The sequence below is a fragment of the Lethenteron reissneri genome, chromosome 5 (assembly GCF_015708825.2).
Source record: "Lethenteron reissneri isolate LAM-NWPU_2019-01 chromosome 5, ASM1570882v1, whole genome shotgun sequence".
NCBI classification, from domain to species: domain Eukaryota; kingdom Metazoa; phylum Chordata; class Hyperoartia; order Petromyzontiformes; family Petromyzontidae; genus Lethenteron; species Lethenteron reissneri.
In genome coordinates, this window is record NC_083783.1 from 7,247,796 (window position 1) to 7,265,350 (window position 17,555).

Sequence of the window (17,555 nt, forward strand, 5' to 3'; positions counted from 1 at the left end):
CGCATGCTGTTTATTCTCCGTTGTTTTTAGCAGTCGCACGAATAATTTTAAGGCTGTCGTTTCATTAATGTCGTTTAGTGGAGGATAAAGAGAATTGCATCGGGTGGTTGCTGTAATTAAAACAGGGCACGTGGGGAATTTATTTAAGAGCTATTGTTGGCTGTTGACCAGCATCGTAACATGCCCAGTTTCATCACAACGATGATAATTTGTTGAAAATATTTTCACCATCGTTCACAAAAAACGCTCTCTACATTCTAAATGTTTGCATATTGGAGGTGGCTGAGTGGTTCAGGTGGTCAGATCAATGACCCAGCACTGCTGAGATACTAAGTTCAAATCCCAGTTTCAGTTACCCATGGTTAAACCGCGGTCGGGTTCTCAAATCTAGTGAATTGGTCTCAGTCTGGTCACCTAAATTAGTTTTTTTGCAATTAATTTACTTGAAAGCAACAAACATGGGGCACCGCGGTGGCAAGATGTTAACTTCCTCGCCTGGTATGCAGGAGGTCGTGGGTTCTATCCCGACCCTGACGCCTGTACATTTGTAGTTTGCATGTTCTCCCCGTGGTCATGTGGATTTTTCTTCGGGTCCTCCGGTTTTTCCCTCTACTTTTATAAGCATGCATTTAGAGTATTTGGCTGTAAATACATTTCCACGTGATGATAATCCACTTCGTTGAGCTATCATATCTATCCAGGTCACTTCTGAAAAAGAGCTACATAGCTCAGTGGACCTTGCCTGGTAAAATAAAAAATAAAGTAATTTTTTGTTTTTTTATGTCCCTGTAGGATGGAACTTTGCAAAGCACTGCCCTATGTGTGTGGATGATAACGTCAGTCAAAGGGATTTCAGAATTACTTGTGCTTCCATTAGCACATTTCTAACACGGGGGCCGATGCGCTGCTGTAGAGTTCTGAGCAAATACATATACATGCCCTCGTTCCACAATTACATCAAATTGAGGAAAATACAATCAAAAATAGTACTTAGTCTGTGAACATTGATGAAGAGCCATTTTCCTTCCAGTTAAAGTGCCCAGAGACTTTCATAATTTATGCTGGAAATGATGGCAATCCTTGGACTTGCTCCTGCATGTTTTATTGAGCTCACCGCACTGTAAGTCAATCGCTGGCACTGGAATCAGCAAATCCCTCATCCCTCCCGGCAGTCTCCCAACCTGTCTGGCTATTGCCGGGCAATAGAGATGTTGCGGGGTAAGTTCTCACGTTATGGTGTCATCTTCCCATTAGAACTTCGCTCGTGCCAGTCGATGTTTAGTGTTCACACCTCAACGGGGTTACAAGCGGTCACTCTGAGCAGCGTTTAATATTTTAAGCTAAAAAAAATAATGAAAAATGTCTTCATTGTATATGTGTATTTATGAATGTTTTATCTTTTCTGGCAATACAACAGGTGTTAAGATGTTCAAACACCGAATATATTACCTTTTGCAAGGAATTAAGGGACTGCATTAACCACACGTGCTTGTGGTGAACATGCAAACAAACATGCTCTGATAATGTACTTGCATTGTTTTTTAAACTGATTGGCCTGCACCAGAGACAGCCTTCTATTGGGCCTAGTCTCACCGGTATCAGACCAGAGAACGCCAAAAGGCGAACAATACAAAGACAATGTACGTATCAGAGCATTCAAAGCTCGGGGTGAGCAGCTATATCATGGGATTCTAGATTTGAAGCTTTCGTGACTGCAAGGATTCATACTCTTAGTTTTTTCGGTAAAGTCACGTAGGTAAAAAAATGAAATTAAAATTAATAAAAATAAAACAATAAAAATCACGACGTTTCGGAGGCAACACAAGTATCCGTCATCAGGTGGGACCGTCACAGCCAGATTTGCTGTATCAGCAAATCTGGCTGTGACGGTCCCACCTGTGTTGCCTCCGAAATGTCGTGATTTTTATTATTTTATTTTTATTAATTTTAATTTCATTTTTTTACCTACGTGACTTTACCGAAAAAACTAAGAGTATATATCATGGGACCTTTTTTGGCAGTATCAAAGTATGAAAAAAAAAAATCGGTTTTGCCAGAAAGGGTAAAACCTATTCTTATTTTTCATACTTGGATACAGGCAAAAAGGCCCTATGATTTAAGTGTGTTTATTCTACGTTTTTAATTGTCATTGTTTGTTTCTGCCAAGTGTCCTCGGTGAAAAGTGGACCCAATCCGAGCTAGTCTGACGCAAAAACACTCACGCGCACACACACACACGTGAGTGATGTGAGTGTGATTAGCTATTATGTCTGTTGACTTTTGCCAGCCTTGTTCATATTTTTTTTCCATTTCGTAGAAAGCATGCTGTTACAAGGTAGCTTACATATTTAAAAAAAAACATACGTTTCAATAATAATGCGTGCGAACGGCGGTTGAGTGGTCTGGGGCCTGGTTTAATTTGCATGCGATTGTTACGTGTGAGGCGAACGAAGGATGATTTGTCATTGAGGCAGTTTAAGTGTTGTATTATATTTTGTAAAGCAATACATGTCATAAATGTGGTGTTTGTTATTATAAATACCAGCAGCCAAATTAAATTAAAATATGTAAAAGCAGTATTGGTGAATACATAATAGATTTTTTTAAAGCGAATATAATACGAATTCTTTCTATAAACCACCTTTCATGAAGCGTCTCCAAGCGGCTGTATGAGACCCAGTGGCAGGCGCTCGGCATGAAAAAACTCGCGAAACTGAAAACGAAAAGAGTGGGGCGAAATAATTAAATAAAACATTCAAGCCATTTTCTCAATTGCACACAACTTCAAATAGACGGAAGTGTATGAATACGTTCGAGACGAGCTTTAAGAATGTCCGCAGACTTCGAGATCCATTTCATGGGGGAGAGCATTCCAGAGTTTGGAGGCTACTCGTGAAAAAGCTCCAATCGCATTCGCTTTTTTTTTTGTTAGGCCACGCAAATGATCCAGGCGGGGTGATTTGGAGTGTCTTAACGACACAAATTTGGCCAAATTATTGTGGTCTTACCCAAACGTCTGCTTATTAAGTATTTGTCAGTGTTGTCGGTAATGTTTTTTGTATCCCAATCCTTTACCGCTGGATAGCTGCCAACTCATTCCCTCAAAGTTCAAAAGAATTGTGATTTTCAAACTGCATCGCTGTCGGTCTGGCAAATGGAAAACAGATGCTGTTTGTCATCGCACGGCTTATTAACATTGGCATTTGCCGCTATACTTTTGGACAAGCCTCGTTCACGAACTGCCCTGTTGCTGTGAATGTTCAAGTTCAGTCTTTGTTTTTCTGCACTTGGGCTTCCATTTTTAAATCCTTTATATTAAGTTCACTTGCTTGCTTGCGTACTTGCTTGCTTGCTTACGACCGTACAAATCTTTCGGTCGTTTTTTAACCCACTTCCCGTGATCCAATCGAGCTGACATTTTGCACACAGACTCGTTGTGCGTGACAATTAATTTTCGTGAATTTTTTTTTCCAAATTTTTACACTGTTTAGGGAATTTTTTTTTTATATTTAATTACCAATTGCTTAATGGTGGCAGACAATCATCTGACCCATAGGTGGCAGCCATCTCAAGCCAGAGGACGAGAGGACTCTAGCCGCCACGCATATAAAGGATTTATAGTGAAAAACTTTGTTTTTTACGGGTAAATTTTTTTCTCTTCCCGCACGTGGCCGCCCCTTGTGATGGAGGCGTCCGCACATGCCCTCCCCGACCTTAGCTTAAAAACCAGGTGAGAGAAGCTCGCTGAGAAGAGGGGCGCAGAGTGCGGGGACAAAATCTATCCCCGTGCAAAAAAACAAAACTGTCTAAACACAAACGGACGACCAGAATAAAACCGTTTACGAGAAAAATTCTGCTTTACGTGATTCTAAAAGAGAACCCTCGTCACCGTGACCTCTGCAATGCAACTCGGTAACCTGTTGCCCGCATGGAGATGTGGTGACGCTACCGTGCCGTGGTGGCGGCGAACGCGAGCCTGTAAACTAGCCCTGCGGAAACAGCCTAGGGATGGTGGATGATAACACAGATGTTGTGAAATTCCCCATCCCGTGGGAGTTGAGGAGATGCCACTTGCTGGCTTGCCAGGAGGATGCGGTACTGCAAAATACTGATTAATATCATCTGTCCATTCTGTGTGGGGTAATGTTGCCCCCCCCCCCCGCCTCGAATGCGTGGGTTTGTTTCCGAGTTATCTGGTTTCCTCCCACACACGAACTGTATGAACACTAGTTAATTGCCTGAAAACATCTTAATACTGGTAGGAACCTCCTGGTTACACCAGCCCACAGGGGATTATTGTGTCCGTCCGTCGTGCAGGGAGTGGCTGGATGGGGTGGGGAGGGTGGGGAGGGGCTGGGTGGGGAGGGTGGGGTGGGGAGGGGCTGGGTGGGGAAGGTGGGGAGGGGCTGGGTGGGGAGGGTGGGGAGGGGCTGGGTGGGGAGGGTGGGGAGGAGCTGGGTGGGAGGGGAGGGTTGAGAGAGGCTGGGTGGGGAATGTGGGGAGGGGCTGGGTGGGGAAGGTGGGGTGGGGTGGGGAGGGGCTGGGAGGGGAGAGTGGGGCTGGGTGGGGAGGGGCTGGTCACCCCGTGGTGCCCTTATAAAACTCAACGTTGAACCTACTCACGCCGGCTTGTGCCCGCTCTCTCACAGTCGGGCATATTTGTGGAATACACCACGCCGCCGTTGACCCTGGCCATTGACCGAGCAACCCAACGTTCCTACCAGCTCCCTCCGCAGGAATGTGTTGTATAGGGGGCAACACCAGCCCACCACCTGCCTTCTGTCTTCCAGCTTGCCTGTGGTACCTCAGCGATTGCGAGATGGACATTGCATCGACGACACTTGAGAAAACTAAAGCAGTGCAGATATTTATTTTATTAAAGTGCTTGACAAGAAATTACTGCCGAGTGCAGCTGGTTTTGTGTTCGGTGAGCAGTGGCTGGCACAGTGGCATGATGTTCAGTATGTGAATGATAAATGGTCCTGTGTCCTGCCCCCCCCCCCCCGTCTCCTGCATCACCAACGACATGCACTGACCAGTGTGGTGAAGTATGGTCAAACCACCCCTGTTATCGATATGACATGGTAAGGCTGTTCATTCAGCAGTCGCTTGACGAATGTCTATCCGATTGTTAATTTTATACTTAGGCTTTCATGACGAATATTATAGTTCACAATTTGTTACGTTTTTGGCTTGCATTTGGCACGTTTGAATCACGTGACGCTTTAACCAACTGGCCCTGTTGAGTGGAGGGGTGTGGGGTCTGCGGCACACATTTGCACACGACCTACCCCCAAAATAAACCACTTATGGAATCATATTAAATATTTGTCGCTTCATTTGCCTGTGCCTCAATTTTCCTGTTACATCCGACGAGTAGCAACTAAGTTTGGATGTTTTGTTGTTGCCATTAGTCCTCAAGCAGAATAACATTATCTTACATTTACAAACTCTTCTTTCACAGTCAATTTTAATGGTGCAATTGGATTGGTTAATTGGCCACTGCGAATGCAATTTGAACTGTACCTATACCACAATTGAAATGTATCTTCCTGGAAGTTTTTTTTTTTAAACCACCGATCTACTGTTAATTGTCATTGAGTGTTGCATTAACGGTTCACGATTGCCCATATTTTGTGAATTGCGAGTTCGCTTTCATACGTTGTGTGTTAATTCTAGATTTTACCTACGTGACTTTACCGAAAAAACCTAAGAATATGAATAATGTTTTACCTACGTGACTTTACCGAAAAAACCTAAGAATATGAATAATGTTTTACCTACGTGACTTTACCGAAAAAACCTAAGAATATGAATAATGTTTTACCTACGTGACTTTACCGAAAAAACCTAAGAATATGAATAATGTTTTGCCTACGTGACTTTACCGAAAAAATCTAAGAATATGAATAATGTTTTACCTACGTGACTTTACCGAAAAAACCTAAGAATATGAATAATGTTTTACCTACGTGACTTTACCGAAAAAACCTAAGAATATGAATAATGTTTTACCTACGTGACTTTACCGAAAAAACCTAAGAATATGAATAATGTTTTACCTACGTGACTTTACCGAAAAAACCTAAGAATATGAATAATGTTTTACCTACGTGACTTTACTGAAAAAACCTAAGAATACGTTGTGTGTTGCTTTGCGACCCATGTGTGTCGCCCTCGAAAAATATCTTTCGTGCCTCCGTTGACTCTCACTTGGCATGTGGCAAGCAATGTTTTTTTTTATTGATGAACAGATTTGTAAATGATGAGATTACTCCTGTAAAACTGTCGTTCTACTCTTGATTTAGTTTAATTATGCCTGCTGTTTTTTTGTATTTTGGTGACCTCAGGTCACTCTTGCATATGAGACTTATCCTGGGCTCAAGAGTTCAACAAAAAGATACTACACGATGTCATTAGTTAATGAGCATAGATAAGAACATTTCCTGAATATCCCATTTCCACCCGCTGCGTATCTTATAACCTTAGGCCTAGAGTTACCTGGACACGCACCTTGCTAACCAGCCAACATGCGCAGCTCCTAGCCCGCCCGCAAGAATGTAACAGACCATGCTCATGGGAGATGCGGGGGAAAAACAACAAACTAAACACAAAAATAATTTCTGAATACATCAGTTTTTCACAGCTCCCAGTGGCATCCTCATATCGGAAGGAACGTTAACCGCTTCCACCAGCACCCCCACCTCCCTCCTCTTTTCTCACCCCTCCCTTGTTTATTTTGAGGAAAGTTCAGCTGATTTCTGTCGATTAGGATGGGCAAGACCTGTAATGCCGGCCCGTGTGTTTATCATCAAAAATATTCATAATGAAAATCTAACAGAGTACTACCCAATACGTCTGATGATGATAGAAATAAATATAAAGAAATAAAAATTATGGTGTCGATTAAATGTGCAACAATCATGTTTGCTCTTGGGGCACCACGTTGGTGAGATGTTAACGACCTCACCTGGTATACAGGAGGTCGTGGGTTTGATCCCGACCCTGAAGCCTGGATATTTGGAGTTTGCGTGTCTCTTTCCCCGTGGTCACGTGGATTTTTTCTCCCGGTCCTCCACTTTTTGTCCTCCACATTTTGAATCAACATCACACGTTTAGAGTATTTGACTGGCTGAAAATGTCCACGTAATGATAAGCCACTTCGTTGAAGCTATCATCTGTGATCGCCAGGTCGCTTCTGAAAATGTGCTTTATATAGCTCAGTGGGCCTTACCTGGTAAAATAATAAATTAACCCGTAAAAACAAAGTTTTTCACTATAAATCCTTTATATGTGTGGCGGCTAGAGTCCTCTCGTCCTCTGGCTTGAGATGGCTGCCACCTATGGGTCAGATGATTGCCTGCCACCATTAAGCAATTGGTAATTAAATATAATTTATTTTTTCCTAAAAAGTGTAAAATTTTGGAAAAAAATGTTCACGAAAATAAATTGTCACGCACAACGAGTCTGTGTGCAAAATGTCAGCTCGATTGGATCACGGGAAGTGGGTTAAAAAACGACCGAAAGATTTGCACGGTCGTAAGCGCGCAAGCAAGCAAGTGAACTTAATATAAAGGATTTAAAAATCGTTTAGTTTATGTCGTTTAACCTTGCAGAACCAATGCTGCCCTTGGGAAGTGATGCACGGGGGGGGAGTTCTCTGGACCCCAATTCAACCGATAATTGAAACTCAGAATTCTGATTAATCGTCACCCCTCCTGCCCCCTCCCCCCTCCCCCAAACTCGTGAAGAAGAGCCACGTTTCAACATAGTCACCATGCCAGTCATGTCCTGGACTGTATTACGTTTTATAGGGGTCCCCCAGAGCTGTTAAAAAATTGGAGGGGGGGGGGGTGTCCCTCTTTGTATTAATTTTCTTCCCTTGACCATTTTACCACCACCCTTGGCAGGTACCAAAATGTAATTGTTATTCACCTTGGTTATTTAATTTTCAGCTTTAAAAAAATGACATAAAAAATGTAGAGCTAAATTAAAATGCAGTTAACCAATGTAGTCTGGGCTATTTGAAACGGAGAAATGTCCTCTCTCTCTCTCCTGATGACCGCTCATGGCTATCAGACCTCGACAGTGGCATTTGGCTCCCGAGCATATTACCATACGCAGGAACGGAATGGAACATTTTAAATGACCAAAACCGTTTTAATTTTGGCACGTAACTGGTTGTAGTACATGTAGGTCTACTGTGAATTTTATTACAAAATTAGCAACGGTGTATCATAGTGCTGCTGTATTGCATATCATCTATTATGAAGCTGTATGTTATCGAGGGTTTCTTCAAAATCCAAGGCTGCTGTGCCTTTTAAAGCGTGAATCCCACCCTGTTCTCTCTCGTGTCTCTCGGTGGCCTCGGCTCGTGAGACCGACCAGATTGGCCCACGAGTCTCTCCGCGCGTTATTTAGCTTAAAGACAGGGTTGGACGTGGCCTTTCGAAGAGGCTAATCCACACTTTGTGTGGCATTGCCCGCCTAATGAAACGCCACACTGGAATGGGGCAATTTCCATTTCTTAGAAGTCTGAGCGGAAAAAAACACCTTGTTATCGTAGGTTCGCTGGATATATTAAATATTTTAAATTTATTTTTTATTCAATCTGAGTGCCCTCCGCTGAACTCTGCTGTCGAAGTGCCTCTTTTTTTTTACTTGAGCGGTGGTTCAACAAGGCGAGGGTGCACAAACTTTTGCTCGCACGCATTTCGCTTGCCAATTGTCTTTTTGTTTCTTTAAAAAAAAAAAATTCTCCCCCAATTATATTCCGAGCCGCACTATTGGCATCAATGCCATGAGATGTGCAGAACGAGAGAGAGAGCGCGAGAGAGCGCGAGAGAGTGAGCGAGAGAGTGAGCGAGAGGTGGGGGTTTACATAAAGCAAAGTTATAAAAAAAAAGATATTTACGAAATGATGAACGAAGCAAAGTGCCGAATACACCGAGCATCTTCTTTTTTCCACTGATCGTAAAAAAAAAGAGAACCCCGCAGCGAGCATCTCTTCTCCCCTATCTCTACCCCCTTCCTCCCCCCATTTTCTACTCCGACATTACCACTGGCTGACTTGCACAGGTCTCCTCCTCGCAGCTCTCGTCCCCCGCCCACTCACTTTGGAAACCCTCACAAGCAGTTGCATTTGGAGGCTTGCTCCCTCTAATTCTCGCCGCCTGATGAAGACCACTTGGGTTGCGATCGAAACGTCGTGGGTTTTTTTGCTTTTATTATTTTAAAAAAAATTATATCTACGTGACTTTACCGAAAGATTCTAGATTTGAAGCTTTCGTGACTGCAAGGATTCATATTCTTAGTTTTTTTCGGTAAAGTCAAGTAGGTAAAAATTAAATTAAATTTATAAAAGTAAAATTAAAATCGTGCTGTGACGGTTCCACCTGAAGACGGAAGCTTGTGTTGCCTCCGAAACGTCGTGATTTCTTTTTTACTTTTATTAATTTTAATTTTCATTTTTTACCTACGTGACTTTACCGAAAAAACCTAAGAATATTTACCGAAAGAACCAAGAATGGTGCATCACCATGTAAGGGAGAACTACTTCTGAATTTACTTCAAAAGGCCGCTTGAATCACATACCTAGATTTATTTTGGTCGTAATGTCAAACCAGTTTTTTTTGCACGCTTCAGAGCAGGAGTAAGCCATATGAAGTGAAACCCCAAATTTCATATGATGCAGTTTTTGTGCAGTAATTGGCGACCTGCCGTTACAATCGACTCGCTACACTTGAGAATCCAGTTTAATCATGGAGGGCTGCAACACAGGTGTGCACCCTGGCTCTCAGAATTGCTACCTCAAAGCTCTGAGCCCTTAGCCATCCGGCAACCTCTGGGTTCCATGCTCCTATTTCCTTGCCCGTGTAGGAAGCTCCGAGTGCTGTGATTGGGCAAACCCATAAATGCTCTATAGCCATCATCATCCATTCATGTGTTCGTTACTGATGAAGAATGGACGATAAACAAGCTTCCACACATTGACTCATTCTGCTGTCATCATCATCGCCCATGTCATCCCCAATGCAGGGATTGGTCATTATGATTCATCATTTTGTCTTACATTTCGTCACGCTTCTTCTGCCCTGGCAAATCGCACTGCATCACGTCCCAGATATCCCATTCCTCAGCTGTCCGTTCAATCTGTTGCCCTTCATTTCGCCGGCGATGGTAAAAGTGTTCCAATCCCTCCCGACTCGCTGCACGTCACAACAAATGTCCCTTTCCAAACATTGCTACGAGTCTACAAACAATTACCGGCAACTGATAATGTCTTCGCTCTGGCCAGCCTGACTGCTGACTGCCCTGGTCATGGCCAAGTTTGAGAACATTGCCCTCTGCTCTGCCTCACTGGCTTTCTATTATGAACTCTATCTCGCCACCCGCACAGTTGATACAATGTTGGTCTGTGCGCAACTTCCCCCCCCCCCCCCATCCGTAATTTTCTCCTTGTCAACACTGGAATAATGTAAAGCGTAGAAAACGATAAATCGTAGCAATTTACGCAATTTGCTTATGCTACCCGTATTGTTGTTTACAATGTCAGTCGGCATGGCTCACCCCCCCCCCCCCCAATCCATAATTCAAACGTGCCAATGCAGTAGTTTCACATACACACCGTTGCTGTTATTTATTCTCACTGCGCTGAGACATGAGAACTCCATTACTTATCAACTGCCTTGGCAAAGGGCGAGACGTGTCTAGTGGTGACCCAGAGAAAATCATTGTCTATACCCCCTACCGACCTTTCCTGTCGCTGTGTTGTTGTTGTTATTGTTGTCGTGGCCCATCACTCTGCAGTCTGAGAGAGTCTACAGGAACGCGATGACCTGTGCGCGCGTCACGCCGTCTGTTGTTTTTTTTGTTGGCGAATTTTTAGGTCCCCAAATTCGACGCCGTACGAACAGAGGCAACGGGTTAAAAAGTGACGATTGGTGCACCTTGCTGCCGACCCAGCGGACTGAGTTTGATTGCCGGCCACGGCTAATGTCGTTAGTTAGCGATCTCTATGAGGCCAGTCCTACCCCTCTATTCTCTCATCCCACATTTCGCGCTGACTAGCGTTGTGTGACGTATCGTCGAACGCACCCCCATGGCTGACGCAGCGTGGGAAGGCCTTCATTCAGCAGTGGATTTCAGGAGACAAATAATACGAAGGCAATGCAATTTTAAACGTATTAATCCTTTCTCATTTCGGACGATGTATGTGTACGTCATCAGTTTTACACTACGTCATTGGGACGGGATGAGAAGTAAAATGTCGTGCGGGATGGGGTGTGGCACAGTTTGGTGCCAGCTATCCTCATGTCGCTGCAGTTTATCTGCGGTGAGTACAATGTCTTGAAAAACTGCAGCGCTATGCCTCTCTAAACAAAATTAGCGTTAAGCACTTGCACGTTCCGAGATTCGTCGGTGAACGGGACACCCACCCTTCAAATTCGTAGACGTCTCGCAACGGGAATGGGTTAATATTACACCAAACTGCTACTTACCGCTTCTCCCAATAACATGAATGACTGGCGGTGGGGTCGTCGCGTCCTCCACAACGGCCGATGAGACGCACGATGTCCCATTTTCACCCGGGCCTCAGCGGCCGAGCCAGCCCTCAGCTGGTTCAACCAGGTGTGGGTGTCCCTTGGGCAACCACGGAGCCTCTTGCAGGTCCATTCCGATCTCGTACTATGGTTCGTCCGACGATCGAGCCAAAGAACCGGGTGTGATGGAACCAGATGATTGAGTGTTGAGTGCCTGGAAGCTTTAAGCGAGCAAATTCCAATTTATACTTTTGTGTGAATCGTCCATTACACATTGTATAATAATAATTTACCACCCTTTGTCAATCCACTGCTGGATAAATATCTTCCTTCACATGCCATGTTGGTCATGGGGGTTATTTTACCATACTTTACCACGCTGGTCAGTCTGTGTTGCCGAAGGGGGCAACCCAGGACCGGTTTAGATATCACGAGATATATTTTAGCCATGGCCAGGAATTGAACTGAGGTGGGGCGAGTTCGTGGCGAATTGCGCTAACCCCACTGCACCACCACAGGGCCCAATAATCGGCTACTGTACGGTGCGAAAGAAGCTCAAAATACATACATTAACATTGGCAATATCATCATGCGTCAATTTTACCCATTAAATATTGACCATCATCAACAATGTCTGCAAGCCTTACGTTACGCAATTACACTGACAGGAGAATTGTATGGTTGGGTAGTGTACTGGGACTAGCAATCCAGAGAGGTGGCCGATTCGATTTGATTTCCCGGCGCGGCAGTTGAGACAACTCTGCAAGTTTCTTAAATCCCCGAGGCCAGGCCCTGTCCACCCAGAAGTGTAAATTAGTTCATTGGCAGGTCCAGCGTGCAGTGAGATAAAGAGCGGGTGCAAAAATAAATTCAACACCCATCAACAAACATAAGACGTTTGGCGTGCGTGGAAGAGTAGGCCAACTACCCTCTAGATCGGGCTTCACTAGAGCTCTGTCAAGTCCGTGGGGGGGGGGGGGGGGGGAGAGTCTCTTCCGCCAGCGGTGACTCGAGCCAGCCATTGCATGAGCTACACTCGTACCGCTTCTGAATACAAAGACACCTTCCTCATTTCAGGGAGGATGAGCAACAACCCGTGCCCAGCCCGGGCACAGCCCACAGCAATACAAATTGCATGAAGCGCAGTGCAGATCATTCACACCGGCGAGGAAACAGTGCAGAGGGGAGCTCTCACTGTCGGTGTCGCTGGGACGAGCGCGTAACAGGGCAGCATCTGTCAAGCTCTAGTGGCGGCAGATGGGCCCGTGAGCGGTTGGTGTGTCGGCAATGTGTGTGTGTGTGTGTTTTTTTAGTGAATTCATTGGCAAATGACATGGCAATTGTGCCGCTTACGTCGAGGCGCGAGCTCCGGGTAATGTCCTCCTCGTTAATGTGGATAGACATACAGCAGGGGCTTCCTGGCTCGCTGGGCAATGACCTCTGGGTAGAAGAGCGCAGGATTGCTTTCGGGGTATCCATGAAAACGCTGCGTTTTTTTTAACAAGACACCGCGCCCCGCTTCTTTGGAGCCGTGCAAAAGTGTAGCTCGCTTTTCATCTGCCATCAAGTAACACAGTCAATTGAGCCAGTCAATTTACGAAACAATACATGAGGAGCGGTTGTTGTTGTTGTTCGCGGTGAATGGTGGGCAATGTGGAAATCGCCATTTGGCTGGACACGAGAGTTGTTCGTTGTTGATACTGGACGGCAGCCCAGGGCTTTCAAAGCCCAAATTCCTCGCGGCGCTGACCCAGTGATCCGACATGGCCATTGGCCTTGAGAGCGCTGACTCGGGGGTGGGGGGGGGGGGCGAAGTGGGGTTTTTGTCGCGTGAAATGTTGTCACGGTGCTGGTTCTAAATTTCAAATTACGCGGCAGCAGGAGATGCGCGCGGTCGTGTGAGTGGCTTTTCGTTGCAGAGTTTCTAATGCTTTGCTCGCCGCTGTCCGTTTTTTTAAAAAGAGACTGCGAGTGAAATGGGACTGAAAACAAAATGGCAAAATAAAGAGGAGGTCGAGGGTAGGTTGGAGTGTGGAAAGCCGAGCGTGATAATGAAAAGTAAGATATTAATTTGCATAAATAACATAATATTTAATCAGCTTAATAATAATAATCAGATTTTAAAATTTTGATTTAAAGCTTTCGTGGCTGCAGGGATTCATGTTCTTGGTTCTTTCGGTAAAGTCACATAGAAGGGAAACAATAAAATAATAAAAATAGAAAAAAACGCCACTTTTTTCAAATTCTTGCTTTTCACACCTGATGATGATTGCTAGTTTTGCAACGTCGTGAGAATTTTATTGTTTTTTTATTATTTTATTGTTTCCCTTCTACGTGACTTTACCGAATGAACCAAGAATAATCATAATCAGCTTAATAACTCACTTCCCCCTCCCCTCCTCTACCCCATTTTCAATGATTTACTTAATTTTTGCAATGCGAGTTTACAATTCGATTTAAAATTAGATGTTTTTTTAATCTCCTTTTCAATTTGTACACGTTCTGTTGTCCCCGTTTTAAATTATCAATAGCATGCATGGGGCATAATATTTGCATGAATAATTCACTATGTAACACAATTTTTGTTCCTGGGTACTAAGTGTTATTTATTTTTATTGCTTATGCCTGAAAAGTATAGAAAATGGCTATTATTATTCCCCACAAACTTTGATTTTGTAACCAGGACTTTATGTGAACGAAAGACACAAATGCACACCACGTTTTCTCATTGAAAATAGGTAAATTTCAAAGTATCACTGTCCTGGTCACAAAAGCAAAGTTTGTGGAGAATAATAGCCATTTTCTGTCCTTTTGAGGCATAAGCAATTCGTAAATAACACTGACTACCCAGTGATATATGTAATTCATCGTAAATTATCACGCGTGTGATATTATGCATTTCATCGAGGACAGTAATTGATTTTAATGGATGAATCTGTGCATTGTAATATGCCAACTATCCATCATTAAATAATCGGTTAAGTAAGTGAGTAATTAAAATGCATCAAATAAGATGTGATTGAATTTTGATTCGTAGTCCCATCGGGGACCAGGTGGCGTGCGAGTTGATTGGCAAGACCGTTTTTGCTTGCGCAGTTGATATTCGTCTTCTGCCACGTTACGTGGATATTCCCCAAACTTGAGCATTAAAATCACCACGGGAAGAGTGACTTCATTAAGTCTCTGTATACTTCTTCTTGGTTCTTTCGGTAAAGTCAAAGTTATTTTTATTATTTTATTACTTCCCTTCTACGTGACTTTACCGAAAGAACCAAAAAGATGAATCCCTGCAGTCACGAAAGCTTTAAATCGAAAAATCTCTGTATACTCTTTTGCACGTCTACAGCTGTGAAGTGGTCAGCTCGGTGAACTGAAATGATCGTCTTCTTGGTTCTTTCGGTAAAGTCACGTAGAAGGGAAATAATAAAATAATGAAAATAAAACATTATAAAACAATGTTATGTTTTTTTTTTTTTTTTTTTTATTATTTCCCTTCTACGTGACTTTACCGAAAGAACCAAGAAGATGAATCCCTGCAGTCACGAAAGCTTTAAATCGAAATTTGATATGATCGTGTTCACATAATTATTTATTGTTGTTGAGTCTTCCGTCCAGTTTACAAAATTTCCGTGACAAATCGGACTCTCCTTGAAGTGTCATTTCAAAAATGCACCTCGCTGTCTCGATGTATTACGTGAAACGATGATCTACCGGTGTACAAGTTTAATGTTTACTTTTTGAAAAGCCTTTGGTCAGTCCACTGCTGGATGAAGGCCCCTCCATGCAATGTCGGTCATGGGGATTGTTTGAGTGCTTCACCCCACACTGCTTGAGATTTCAATCGGGAATTGAAACCCGGTGTGCTAGGTTTCGCGGTGCAGTGCTGCAACCACTGCACCCACCGCTCTTCTTCCCTCCACACGTGCCAAACAAATACAATACAACCAATTTGCTCAAACGCGTTTTTAATAACCTCTGCGTTAAAGAGCACGGGTAGGAACAATGCGTGTTGCAACGTTGTCCTGTAACGGTTGGCAAGGTTTTCCAAAATGGTTTGAGCTTTTTCGTAAAAAAAAAAATTATTCCCCTCCCCCACCCCTTGCTCATATTATGTGTTGTCATACAAATCCAGAAAATCTCAGCAGCAGTCGGCAACGAGTGGAATGTTTTGGTGAGATCGTCGCCACGGTGTGTGCCTTGCCCATCCCCACCCAGGTTGTTTGGAGTTTTGTTAGCCTCCTTTATACCCCCCCCCCCCCCAAAGGCTTCAAGGAAGCGTAAAAGTCAAGGTGAAGAATAGAGGGTGGAGCAAGCATCTTTTGGCTGGTCCAGCAGATAATTGCGAGAAATATTGCAAGCAGATGCTCAATAAAAATACCAAATTGAGCGAGATAAGAATGCGAATGAATCTATTCTAATTGTTTCGTTTGAACTTGGGTTGAATTAACCGGCCCTGCGGCTCGAAGCTATTCGGTACAGATTATGGGGAATTATGAGTCAATGTGCAAATTTTGATGGGTTTTTTTTTTGCTAATGCGGCCAGATAGAAGGCCACGTCCTTAACATGTATTTCCATTTTTTTTAACCTGTGCTAATAGAGCACAGCGTGATTTAGAGCGGTAGGCAGGTCAGTACTCGGTGTTCCTGTTTACATTTTCCTGCCATTATTATTCATTAAAGTAAATAGATTTACAGGTACACAAACTAGTAAACATCATGTTCTTCCAAGAAATAAATAATACATTCTAAATATGAGCTAATCACTGAATTTAAAATCCCACTCAATTCGTATTCGTCAAAATCTGAATATTTATCTGAATATTCAAATAAAGAATACATTCTAAGTGTGAGCTAATGACTGAATTTAAAATCCCACTCAATTCTTATTAATCAAAATCTGAATATTTATCTGAATATTCAAATAAAGAATACATTCTAAATGTGAGCTAATCACTGAATTAAAAATCCCACTCAATTCTTATTCATCAAAATCTGAATATCTATTCATCCTTGAGAAATCCGATGAGCTATGAAGCTCTTTTTCACAGATGTTTTAGAGGCCGGTCAGAACGTTACAACAACAAACAATACAATAACACGATAGGAGTGCAAGTATGGGACACGTAAGCAAATTACTAAAATAAATAAAACAGTATATAAGGTCATATTGCATTTGTAATTTCTTATGTAATATGAACTCGCATACTTCTTGGGCAAGGCAGCCAAAACAACAGCAAAAACAAGTCCCAGACCACACCACATTTTCATAAACCGACAGCTGCCTTCGTTTTATGATAACGATGTCTTTAGGTGTGCATCGGTCATTGGGAGGTGGTGGGTTGGGGGGGGACGTTGACCATCCTTCACCACGCTGGTCAGTGCGGGTTGATGAAGTGTGGATGCGTGTTATCTCGCTGAGCAGCTGACTGGGAATGATGCCCCCCTATTCGGTACCGCTACTCATGGCTACAAGGCTCCCAATCTTCCCTGACCCATTGAGGAAGTGCCTCCAAGAATAGGTCGGTAGTGGCTTGGGGAAAACCTTCGTTCAGCAGTCGGATTGACCGTGGCTGATGACGACGGTGACTTTAAGCTTCTGTGTTTAGCCTGCACAAGGTTGCCTGCTTCCTGGGAAAAATGGTGTGACGTGGTGGCGAGATGCAGGAGGTCATGGGTTCAATCCTTACCCTGACGCCTGATATATTTGGAGTTTGCATGTTCTGCCCGTGGTCGCGTGGCTTTTTCTCCGGGTCCTCCGATAAGCCACTTCATGGCGCTATCATTTGTGGCCATGTCGTTTGTGAAAAAAAGGAGCTCTGCAGGTCAGTGGGCCTTACCCTGGTAAAAAAATATATATTTTAGTTTTAGTTCAGAATGCACACCCGCAGTTGTCGGTGACAACCGCCGCGGGTTGGCACCTGCCGCCCCTGCGCTGCTTTCCCTCCGTGCCGCTTGCGCCACGGTGGTAATTGAGCGACGGTGGTAATTGCGCTACGGTGAAAGTCGAAGCCA

At 43.7% G+C, this 17,555-nt stretch overlaps 1 protein-coding gene across 7 annotated transcripts in view; it reads left to right on the top strand.

Moving 5' to 3' along the window:
- Positions 1-17,555, top strand: part of LOC133351870 (dystrophin-like) — a 325,976-nt gene that overhangs the window by 140,913 nt on the left and 167,508 nt on the right. The window lies entirely within an intron of this gene.